General features: G+C 47.0%; 1 pseudogene; it reads right to left on the bottom strand.

Annotated features, from left to right (window-relative positions):
- Window positions 1-681: 681 nt before the first annotated feature.
- On the bottom strand, window positions 682-2984 carry LOC122665668 (annotated as a pseudogene).
- Window positions 2985-11514: the final 8530 nt, after the last annotated feature.

Raw genomic sequence — 11514 nt, 5'->3', positions numbered from 1 at the left:
TAGATAGTGATCTCTTGTCCTAAATTGTTTGTCACAATAATTTGACTTTTATTTATTTATTTGTTTGTTTTGATATTTACATAAAAAAAATTAAAAAAGAAAAGGTTATGATTTTTTTTTGGGGGGGGGGGGGGAGCGGGAGGTTAGGAAGAAACTACACCTGACTGCAAGTGACCATACTTCTACGATGATGTTGGCAAGGCCCCTAGGTTCAATCTGTCCACAAATATTAGCATTATTGAAGCTGCCAGATATTAGGTGCCATTTTGTAGATCACTTAAGTGGGTGTCCCAAAACAAGAAATAATCTGGTCTATATTTTCCATTTTTAAGGGCTAGAAAATGATACAAAGGCATTTCCCTACTTTGATTTCCACAATCTTATTTCATAGTCATAGAGTAATTCAGAAAAATGCTCTTTTCTTCAACCCATATTATTCATCTTTGAGAAGTAAATGTATTATTTGGTATAACCAAAAAAAAAGATAAAGATGAAATAACAGTAAAATAATGTAATCAAACATGGTATCCTTTATTTTTTGTAGGGAGAGAGGGAGGGGGGGGGAGGGGGTTGGGGTGGTAGTATCAAGCATGCTTCCTCTCTAAACTACTAAGAAGCTGGTTTTGATACCCCCAAATAGACCACCTTCGAAAAGATTACTGCCCATGCAGAAAAAGAATCCAAAGAGGTTTGTTGATTCAAATACTTAAATGTACAGAAAACAATAGCAGCAAAGAGGTTGCTTTCAGTGACAGTAGTGCCCAAACCAGCAATACTTTCCCCCTCCTTTCACGCATTCCTCCTCTTCCCAATCACCTCTGCTGTGTACCCACCACAGCAAATTGGACAGTGAGTTTCCATCATCAAACTCATTCAAGCTTTTTATCTTCTCTAGAGCTCCATACCTGTCGTACATCCCTTCCAATGCATACACAAACCCCTTCCATCCTTCTGTAACCCCTTCCCTCCTCAAAGCCGGCAAAGTCCATTTTACTAGCTCTCTTACAAACCCAACATCAGAAAACAAAACCTCAGTTATGGGCAACAATGGTAGCACCTGAATTCCCAGCCGACATTCCTTCCATTCAGGTGGAGCAAACCAGAGTGCAGTGTCCCTCTTGTTAGCCCACAACACACCCACCACTTTGTTATCTCTACTGAACTCGTCTTCATACATGTTCTCACCTTCCCTTACATGCCACCAAGTCTGTGCAGATTGAATCTCCATAGCTGCAAGTGTTGACCCAATGGCCACAAGATGTGTGTCTCCATAGCTCAACCCCATCAGAGCAGCTGAATAGTATGCATTCACTGCCTCGCTTGTGCTCTCCTGATTCCTTCCGTCTGCAAATTCAGTAAGTCCTCCAGCCCATGAATGCAACTTCCAGAGATCGAAACAGCGCAAACGCGTATATCGCGAATTCGAAAGTCTGCCCAGGGTCATAAAATCAGCCATAATTGAATACGCTTGAGGCCTGTACTTCCTCCCCCAAGCAGGGTCAATTTTAGCAAGCACTGCGATTGCATAGAGAAAATAACCCAGATGGTAATGGTGATCATTGAAGGTACCAAACCCAAAATCTGCTCCAGAATCCACCGATCCTTGTTTGGTGACAACTCCTCCCCATTTGGGGTCGTACAAGAACCCATTTCCATTTAAATTCCCATCTAACCATGGCTCTGTTGAGTCTCTCAAGAACTTCCGAATCGTTGGGATCACCTCAGGAAAGGACACCTCCTCTGCAATCAATGCCAATCTGGCTGCTCTAGCAATTGCCTTCCCATAGAAGTAAGACGAAGTAGTTGTTATTGGAGACGAATTAAGAAGATCAACATCTTTGCAGAGAGCAGAAACAATTTCTGGAAAGCATCCTTCATTGATCCCATTAACTGAATGCCAAGTGACTGAAACAGGGCTAGGTTTCAAGACCCACGAGTCGCCCACAACACCGACAAGCTCACCATCCATGCTTCTGTATTTGAATTCCTCCAAAACAGTAACATCTCCATCATCAGCCGATAAGAGCCTTAAATGGAGAGGATGGGCAAGCATGAGCAGGTCTCCCCATCCCTTCTTCTCCCATTTGTACTCCAAATGGAACGGCTGAGTGAACACTGCATCTCCCGATGTTGGATAACAAGCACTGAACCGATCAAGAATCTTTTCATATCGCGGCTCAGAATCCGGCAGCAGGGCAAACCTGATTATTCCAGAGAATCGATCTGAAGTGAGGAGAGAGATGCTGCTGTGAGTCAGCTTAATTGGTGACGAAGTGTAGCAGAGCCATGTTTGATTGTTGTTGAGACATATGATGTGCTTCGTGTGGGAATTGTTGGATGTGACGGAGAGAACAGCGTGGATCGTTGAGATAAAAAGTGGGGTGGGGCTGTTGACGGCGCAGGTTACAAATGGGCTTCCACGGACGAGGTAGAATCGCAGGTTAGAGGGGAGATCTAAGGTCACACTAAGATCGCTGAAAGAGGAGATGATGTGATTGTCATGGGTATCGGTGTTCTGAGTTGCTGAGATTATGAGATCTTGATTGAAGGTTTGGTAGATGAATGCTGAATTGACAAAGCGAGATGGGTAGCAGAGGGAGAGGGCGGAGGAAGATGATTTGATGAGATAAGGGTGTATGTACTCGGGCTGATCGCCATTTTTCAGAACGAAGTTCTGAAAGAATGAATTGGTGGGCAGAGGCGATGAGAGAAGGGTGTGGAGAGAAGAAGCGAGATGGATCAGGAAGAACCGTTGATTGGGTCTCAGGGAAGAGGAAAGGAAACGGAAGTTTCTGTGGAGGAGGTGGCATGGTGGGGGTTGTAGGTTCAGGAGGAGGAGGTGGTGAGGGTTCAAGAGGAGGAGGAGGAGGAGAAGGAGGCGGCAGTGGCGGCGGCGGAGGAGGAGGAGGAGGAGGAATACTTGGTAGTGCTTTGTGCTTGGGAGGTTTGAATACGCGTCTGATTTTTCGTTCCAATTTCTTCATTTTATTATGGATTTTTTTACGAGGTGGAAGCGGTGGTTGGGACTCGGGACGACTTGGGGACGGTTAGATGAGAAAATGTCGAACGTTGACTGAATTCAAAATACTGGAAGGAAAGAGAAAGCTGAACAAGGGCTTGAGACTTCTGCATGCAAAGAGAGGCAATTGGGGTTTATAGATTTGTGAGATTGGACTGCAAGGGAAGATGGGGAGATTTGGGAATTGAGTATTCAGTAAGGTATTCCATTTCTAAGGAGGTTGCAAACTTGCAACTGCAGTTTCCAAGACTACTTGAATTATGATTTTGGATGAAGTAAGGGATAGGATTATGGGAAGGTAGAGTTTGGGATTGTTTTGGAGGTTTAGGAATTGGAATCATGTTTTTATTTTTGGGTAATTTACACATACCACTTCTGAGGTTTAACGAAAGTTGTTGGCGAGAAAAATCGCGTCAACTAACACATAGGGGACGGTGCACCTGGTGCAAATAGCGTGGGCGTGTCAGAACCTTTGCGTAGATTCAAACGAGGCCGAAACAGCCTGATCTGACTCCTAACCAGGCAAGTCGGTCTTCCTCTTGCCTGAGTAGCTCTAAGGTCTTTTAAGTTAAGCCAACAACGTAGGTCGCAAATTGAATAAACTAACAGGTTGCCAAAAGAAAGAACTGCGTCGAATGGACACAAACAAGAATAAATAAGACTGAATAATGAATGTATATTTCGATCATACCAGATATGAGCGTCGACTCTGCAAGTACACCCGCGCCGCGTCACTCCAAAAGCATGACCGTACATCCTCTCAATCCAAGTAAACGACAAAAACCAACAAATGGCCAAGAAAAGACAAATAAAATGCAAAGCAAAGTAAAATAAAACTTCTGATTTTGTCAGGTGTGTTTGTGTGTCCTTTTCTTGATCAGTCGACCTCTTTATATAGGATAAACTCCTCTGCCTATCAGTCCATGCAGTTGCTCCCCACCAAATCCATTTCTCTCGGTCCCATACCTCCAGTCCCAACTGGTGCTCGCCATGTGTCCCACCAAGCCTACATTGCTTCTAACCGCTTGTGGCCATGGTGGGGTCCACCTTGCCCTGTGTTCTCACGTTCCTTGACTAACGTTGCTCTCTGTTAGTGCCTTCTGAGCATCTGCCACGTGGCTCAACCTTTGGGTGATGAGATGAGATCATGTTTTACGTGATCCATCCTCCTATGGCTTGCAGACTGGCCGTCCATCCTGACTCCTTGGCCCGGCCTGATCTGGATCGATGATTTTTAGGAGCAAACAATCCCCCTCACAACCTTCTTAAGTGGTGCCATGTGGCTCAAACTCATCAGGAGGTTGTGTTGTGCAAGGAGACCAAGACGGCAGTCCCCTATGGCTGACTTTTTGTGCCACATCATCTCTTCCTCTTCGTCTTCTCAGGCAGTTACCTGGTTTTAATAAGCCCGATAGCTTTTGAATTTCAAAACTCCCGCCATTCTGATTAATGGTGGTTCAAGTCCCCACCCTTCATATTTAAGGTCTTCGCGCTTTAACGAGAGCTCTAACCTCCTGCTCTCCTTCTTCTCTAGCCTCTTCTTTTCTTGTTCTCAGTAGCTTCTCTTCGTCGGTGTCGCCATGGCTAAGAAACCTGCCGAATCCTCGGTGGCCCAAGAAGTGGAGGCCGTGCTAGTGTAGAAACGCTCGCTTCTGTCTTCCTCCATTCAGGTCGAGGTACAAATCCCTTTCCCTGAACCTCCTTTCAAACTCGGTCCTGCCTTCTCTTCCTGTCCTGTTAGCCTCTCAAATTTCCCTAAGTATGAGACGGAGGAGCTCCTCTTTCAATCGAAGGGTCCTCTCGAACTCAGGGATAAAGCCTTCGGGCGCCTATGGCCTTATTATCTTCCTGATTGGAAAACCTGGGTAGATCGCATGGTCTTTGGCCACTCTGAACTTCTATCCAAACTCAGTGTTTTGCACGCCGTTCAACTCTCGAGCACCTCTGTGCCTCTTAACAGTCCCCTGCTCTAGGCTGCTCTTCACTTCTGGTCATGGTCCACGAACTCCTTCCACTTTCGTTTTGGCATGGTGGCCCCAACTCTCCTATATGTGGGAGCTCTGACCGGCCTCAAGGCTGAAGGGGAAGAGATCAATGGTTCGTCCTTGGGCTTGATGAATGCTCAGGGGCTGAGGTGGACCACGGCCTTGAGTTCACGAAGGCTGCGAGTTTCAACTTCTACTTGCAGACCTACCGTCACTCCTGCGGTTTGGTCTCAGACCAAGAGCTCACGGCCTTCTTTCTATTCAGGATTTGCTGTTATTTAGCTTGCGTCCATTTGAACAAAATTTCCAAGACCTATCTACGCCTAGTCAATGCCTTGGCCCAAGGCCGTTTACTCAACCTAGCTTCTTTTGTCCTGGCTGTTCTTTTTTGGGGTTGTAATGATATTGTCGAGTCCGATTTTGCCTATGGTGGCGGCCCTTTTTGGCTCCTGCAGATGTGGCTTCGTGCCTACTTCCAAGATTTGTACATCGTGCCATCACCGCTTCCGGTGTAGACCGTGGTCGATTACCTATTTGCTTCTTCCCCCCATCATAATTTGAGAACTTTGGAGGAGTATCACAACTTCTTCTTTTCATTTGAGCCTGATCAAGATGGCGAGTTTTTTGTTCCTTTTCGATCGATGGAAGCGATTCCTCGGTGGCTCTCTTTGGCCATTGATCATCCCATGTCTGACCCTGTTGTATGGGGTAGGTTCCTGGTCTTTCGGGATCTCCACTTCGGGATTACCCTAGAGCCGTCTGGTAACAACACGTGCGGCTTTGAAATGTACAATCCTCATTACTGCGCATGTCAATTCGGTCTTTGTCAAGCCATCCCCTGTCCCAATTACTATTCGGTTACTGATTGCGAGTTGGAGCGACTGGTGTATTCAGATGTGGTCGAAATAACTCGTGCTTCAGCCATGAATGCCTTGGTTCTTTCTCAGTTTGAACTCTAGTTTTTTGCGCCCCAGCCTGTAGCGTCTAAAGAGTTTTCAGCATGGTGGGGCTCATACTTTTCTTCGCTCCTCCAGCCTCAAGGACGTCGAAAAGGTAGTAGGCTCCTCCCCTCGTCTTCAGGAACTGTCGGACTCAAACCTGTTGCCCCTAAGCGAAAAAGGGCGCAGTCCTCTAAATAACTCCCTGGTAAGCACTCCTTATGCCATCTCTTTCAATGTGCCATCCTTGGGTGTTTGCTGATCGGCCTTCTTTGTTGTTGCAGCCAAATCTTCAGCTCGGCCTGTACCCTCAACTCAAACAGCTAAAAGTGACCATGGGTCATCATCGAATGACGTCGAGTCCAAAGAGACGCTCCCTCCAGCGAGCAAAAACACAAGGGCGCCAGCCCTCTGAAAGCTGGCATGGTCAAGGCCCCTGCCCCGAGCATAGCCCAGAAAGAAAAGGATGATACCTCCTGGTCTCGTGCCTCAGTAGCAACTCCCTCGGCCTCCTCTCGTCCTCATCTTGAGTTGGCCGGTTCACCTTGTCTAAAGGTCCTTCCCCCTGTGCTCATGAAGGATCGCACCCGATCAAGCACTTGTATGAAACAGGCTATCCCCACCAGGTCTTCTAAAGTGGTAATCACCAGTTCTTTTGAGTTCGAATCCTCCTCCTCCCTGCCTCCAAAAGATGGTTCTTCCAATGGCAAGACCAAGACAGAAGAGGGCTTTGGTGATGATGTATCAGGTGATGGAAACGTGCTGGAATCTCCCAAGTTCAGGACTCCTCCCAATGTGCAAGAGCCTATCATTGCCCCGAGCCAACTTGTTCCTGCAGAGGCTCCCTCGGTATGTATTTCTAGACCGAATGCTCTCTAGTGTCTCTGTACCACATTGGCTGACGTGTCATTTCTTTTAGGTTGTCAGTTTGGAAGCCATCTTGGCTGACCTTGGTTCCTCCGATGATGAAAAAGGTACTGATGATCCTTCGGGCTCTAGGCTTGTGTCTGATTTGGCCTAGGTAGCATAAGCGAAATCCCTCCTTTCTTCCTTTCTGTAGATCCCATTTTGTGATGCCGTTGGAGCTAGGATCCTGACTGCTGTCGCCGAAGCATTACGAACATTATTATCTTTGCCTGATCTTCTTGTCCTTGTCAAGGAATGGCTGGACCAGGCCGTTGCATTTACGTTTGATGTGACAACCTCGGCCCCCCTTACACTAAAAAATGTGAAAGCTTTGGAGGATGCCCTCAAGGAAGGTGATGCTCTAGATGAAAAGGTCAAGAAAATCCAAGGCGAACTTCATGCGATCCTGACCGAGGTGAAGGCAGGAGAGGAAAAATTGGTCCAAATTGACATCAAAATTCAGCGCCTGGAAGCCTAGCTTGCGACCCTCCGGGCTGATAGGGTTGGCCTGGCTTTGAAGGTTGAAAAGAAACCGAGTGGTTCCCAAGCCGCGACGCTCGAGGCTATCTCTGTCAAAGTTGCAGCCAAGCAACAGAGGTTGTTGAAAGCAACTCGTCAAGCCAACCTGGTCGTTTCCAACCAATGACTATGGATTATGGAGAAACAATGGAGCGAAACTCAAGAGTCCTTGCCGTATGATTTCTTTAAGTAGGCCTGTGTGCCTTCCCCCGCCCTTTTAGAGATAGCTTGGGAGTCTACACTTTGGTAGTTTGGTTTCTTCGGCCTGCTTGGGCCATGTTTCTTTTTCCTTTTTCTTGTTAATGGACCTTGTTTCTCTTATCTCTCGGCCTTACTTTGGTTGCTCCATTTTCTCCCTTAGTGTCCTGTCGATCACCCTAGATCCCAAATCGTAGGGTGGAAAGTTTTGAGGAACTTCCCGTTTATGGGTCTTAACTGAATGTCTCCATCCATGTCTCTCAGTCTATATACATTGCCTCGGAGGACCTGGCAGACTGTGAATGGGCCTTCCCATGTTGGGGACCACTTGCCCAGCCTGGGGTCCCTCGAGCCGATTGATAGTACGACTTTCAGAACGAGGTCCCCTTCCTGGAAGTACTTAAGGTTGGCCCTCTTGTTGCAGACCGCTGTAACCTTTCTCTTCCATACTGGCATCCTGTCGAGCGCGGCCAGTCGTTCTTCGTCCAAGTCATCCAACTCGGCCAGCATTGCCTCGCTGTAGGCCGTTGGTGTAAGTCCTTGCTGGTATGTCACTCACGCCAACCTCACGCTGATCTCCACGGGAAGCACATTGTCATTGTCGTACGTCAGGGCAAAAGGTGTGTGGTTGTACTGGTTCGCTGTGATGTCCTGAATGCCCACAAAACCTTAGAAAGCATGTCTGCCCACCTCCTTGGGTTGTCGTCCACCACCTTAGCTAGGCAACCCTTTAATATTTTGTTACTAGCCTCAGCCTGACCATTGCCTTGTGCATAGTACGGAGTGGAGTGAGTGAATGTTATTCCCAATTTGGCTACGAACGCTACAACCTCGTCTCCTATGAAAACGGTCCCATTATCGCAAGTAATGGTCTTTGGGAGCCCGAACCTGTGGATGATGTGGCTCTTGAGGAATTGGATGATGTCTATCTGATTAACAGCTTTCATCGGCATTGCTTTGACCCACTTCGTAAAGTAATTGGTCACCACGATGATGAAGCAATGCCCTTGCATGGCCGGGGGGTTAATTTTTCCTATCAGGTCCATAGCCATGGTTTGATTACTGGGTTAAACTCCACCGCTGGCAGGCGTTGTACTGGACCGTGGGCTTGACATGCCCAGCACCCTTTGGCATACTTGACATAGTCTGCTGCCACTGTCGGCCAGTAGTACCCATGACGTCGAATCAACCATCTCATCTTGGGCCCGGCCTGGTGCGCTCCACATATGCCCTCATGAACTTCGGCCATGATCAAAGTGGCCTCATTCAGGCTGACGCACCTGAGTAAAAGATAGTCGCTCCCCTTCTTGTAGAGATCATCCCCAATTAGAACGTATCCTGTGGCCCTATCTTTGATTTTCCTATCGAATTTGGGCCTAGGGTTGCTTAAGTACTGGGTGATTGAGGTTCGCCAATCGGGCTGTGTATCTTCAATCTGGTTGACTTCTACTTGGTTGGTTTCAAGGATGGAGGACCGTGTCTGCCTTTTGCTGACAATGGTCCTTTCCAAGCTGCCCTCTGGGAGTCCGATCCAGGACGCAGCTTGAGCCAAGCCGTTCACGACCTAGTTCTTTGATCGTGGGATGTGGCGAACGACCACGTCCTGGAAACCATTGATCAGCTTCTTAGATAGCGCATGGTATTTGACCAAGTGTTCGCTCTCGCACCGGTACTCGTCGGCCAACTGTTTGATTACCAGCTGAGAGTCTCTGATGATCTCGATGGTGGCAGCCTTTAGGCTGAGCAACAAGCTGATCCCAAGTATGAGGGCCTCATATTCGGCCTGGTTGTTGGAACAAGGGAAGTCAAGCTGAGAAAACCACTGGGTTTTCGTCCCCTCTGGTGACTGTAACATAACCCCTGCCCCTATGGCCTGTTCGATCTTGGACCCATTGAAGAAAAGTTTCCAAGGTGACAGGCCGACATGTGGCACCTCAGCTGTGCCCTTTCTTATCTCTATGGGAGGGTGGTCCGCCAGGAAATTTGCCAAAGCTTGCCCTTTGACCGCTTTTTGAGGTTCATACTGTAGGGTGAACTCGGTCAAGGCTAGGGTCCACTTTCCTATCCTTCTCCTATAAATGGGTTGTGTAAGCATGTACTTAATCACGTCGGTCTGACAAATCACGTTTATCATGGTTGGCAAAAGGTAGTAACGTAGCTTGGTGCATGAGAAGAATAATGCTAGGCAGAGTTTCTCGATGGCCGTGTATTTTCGCTCTACTTCGGTTAAGGGCCGACTGAGGTAAAAAATAGCCTGTTCATCCCCGGCCTCATTATCCTATGCCAGTAAGCTTCCTATTAAACCTTCTACTATGGATACGTATAACTTCAAGAATACTCTCTTCCTTGGGGGCATTAGGACTGGAGGTCTGGTCAGGTAGTCTTTTATTTGATCAAACGCCCTTTGATGGAGGTTGTCCCATCTGAAGCCCTCGCTGGCTTTCAGTTTTATCAAAGGGGAGAAAATCTTCGTTCAGCCTGTGGAGATGGAGATAAAACGTCGGAGAAAGTTCACCTGTCCCAAGAACCTTTGTAGCTCCTTCTTGGTTGTTGGCGGCTTGGCGTCTCAGATGGCCTTGGTCTTGTTTTTTTCTACCTCAATCCCCTTTTGATGGACCAAGAAGCCGAGGAAGTTGCTGGCTGCTACCCCGAAGGTGCACTTTAGTGGGTTCATTTTCAGGCCGTGAGTCCTCATCTTGGAAAATACCCTCCTTAGGTGGTCGAGGTATCACGCCCCCATCCCGATGTAAGATATTTTGCCACAATAGGGGGTGACAGGGACAACACGTGTCATCCCAATACCTACCAGGATCACAGATACAGTGTCCCGAGCCACAGTCCACCCTGTCATCACCTTTTGATAATAGAAGGGAACGTACCAAATGGAATAAACCGTTACAAATACAAAGATAGCGGAAGCGAAATTAAATTAAATCATATGAAATTATAGAGCATCGGTTCTCTAATGATAACACATTGTACAGTTTCAATATTTGTAACCATTCACTACTCTCCTTATAAATAAACATACAGTTTATAAATGATTGTGGAATGAATATAGAAATTAAATAATAAATAATTGCCCCAAGGGCACCAATCTTAGGTGTACATCTACATCCAAGTCACAGCCACCGGCTCTACTTGATTAGCATCCAACGGTGCTCATCAAGAGTGGTACCTCCGGCATATCAACTAAAAAGGGGTTGCGCAACGGGATTAGCTACACTAGCTAGTGAGAGAGCAAAGGGGAATGCACATACATCACACAATCAATATCAAGCAGAATGATGCATGCCAATGTTAGATTCTTTTTCACCTAGCACACAAATTCTATCAGTCAAGTATATGCTACTGTGATAACTTGGGAGACACTGAGGGTCACTTATCCTATTGCCCTAGTGAATCCTCAATTATCACGAGGGGACCTACGCCCGTAGAAGCCATCATGATTACCCAGTGGCAGACCCCAATAGCCGTCACTACCTCTGTCCTGGCCTCTCCCACCTCCACAGACCATAGGTGCTCAGACTATCCAATACATAAACCTCTGTTGGCAAGGGTCGTAGCATAAGGGAACAAGCATCCTAGCCGTAGATATACTACATGCAAATCCCATCGTCCCGAGAGGTATTCCGGGTGCATCAACGTCCCATTTCATCTAGTACCCGGGTACCAGCACGGCACGGCACATACAGATCAGGATGGCATATAACAGTTTTCATAATTAAATAAAGTGGGGTTTCGATACCGACACACCCGGCACCGTAGCCCGATACAATGGTGAGCATACTATCATATTCATAACAGTTCACATATGAGATAAAAGATGCAATGCACACAACGCTTATATTTATATAATAGCATACTTAAATTTGCATATTATAATATTCAAACCCAACAAAATCACCCAGAACCCACTCACTATAATTCGGATATCGTTCGATGTGTT

Source organism: Telopea speciosissima, chromosome 6 (genome assembly GCF_018873765.1).
Source record: "Telopea speciosissima isolate NSW1024214 ecotype Mountain lineage chromosome 6, Tspe_v1, whole genome shotgun sequence".
Lineage (NCBI taxonomy): Eukaryota > Viridiplantae > Streptophyta > Magnoliopsida > Proteales > Proteaceae > Telopea > Telopea speciosissima.
This window is presented reverse-complemented; position numbering and strand designations above follow the sequence as displayed.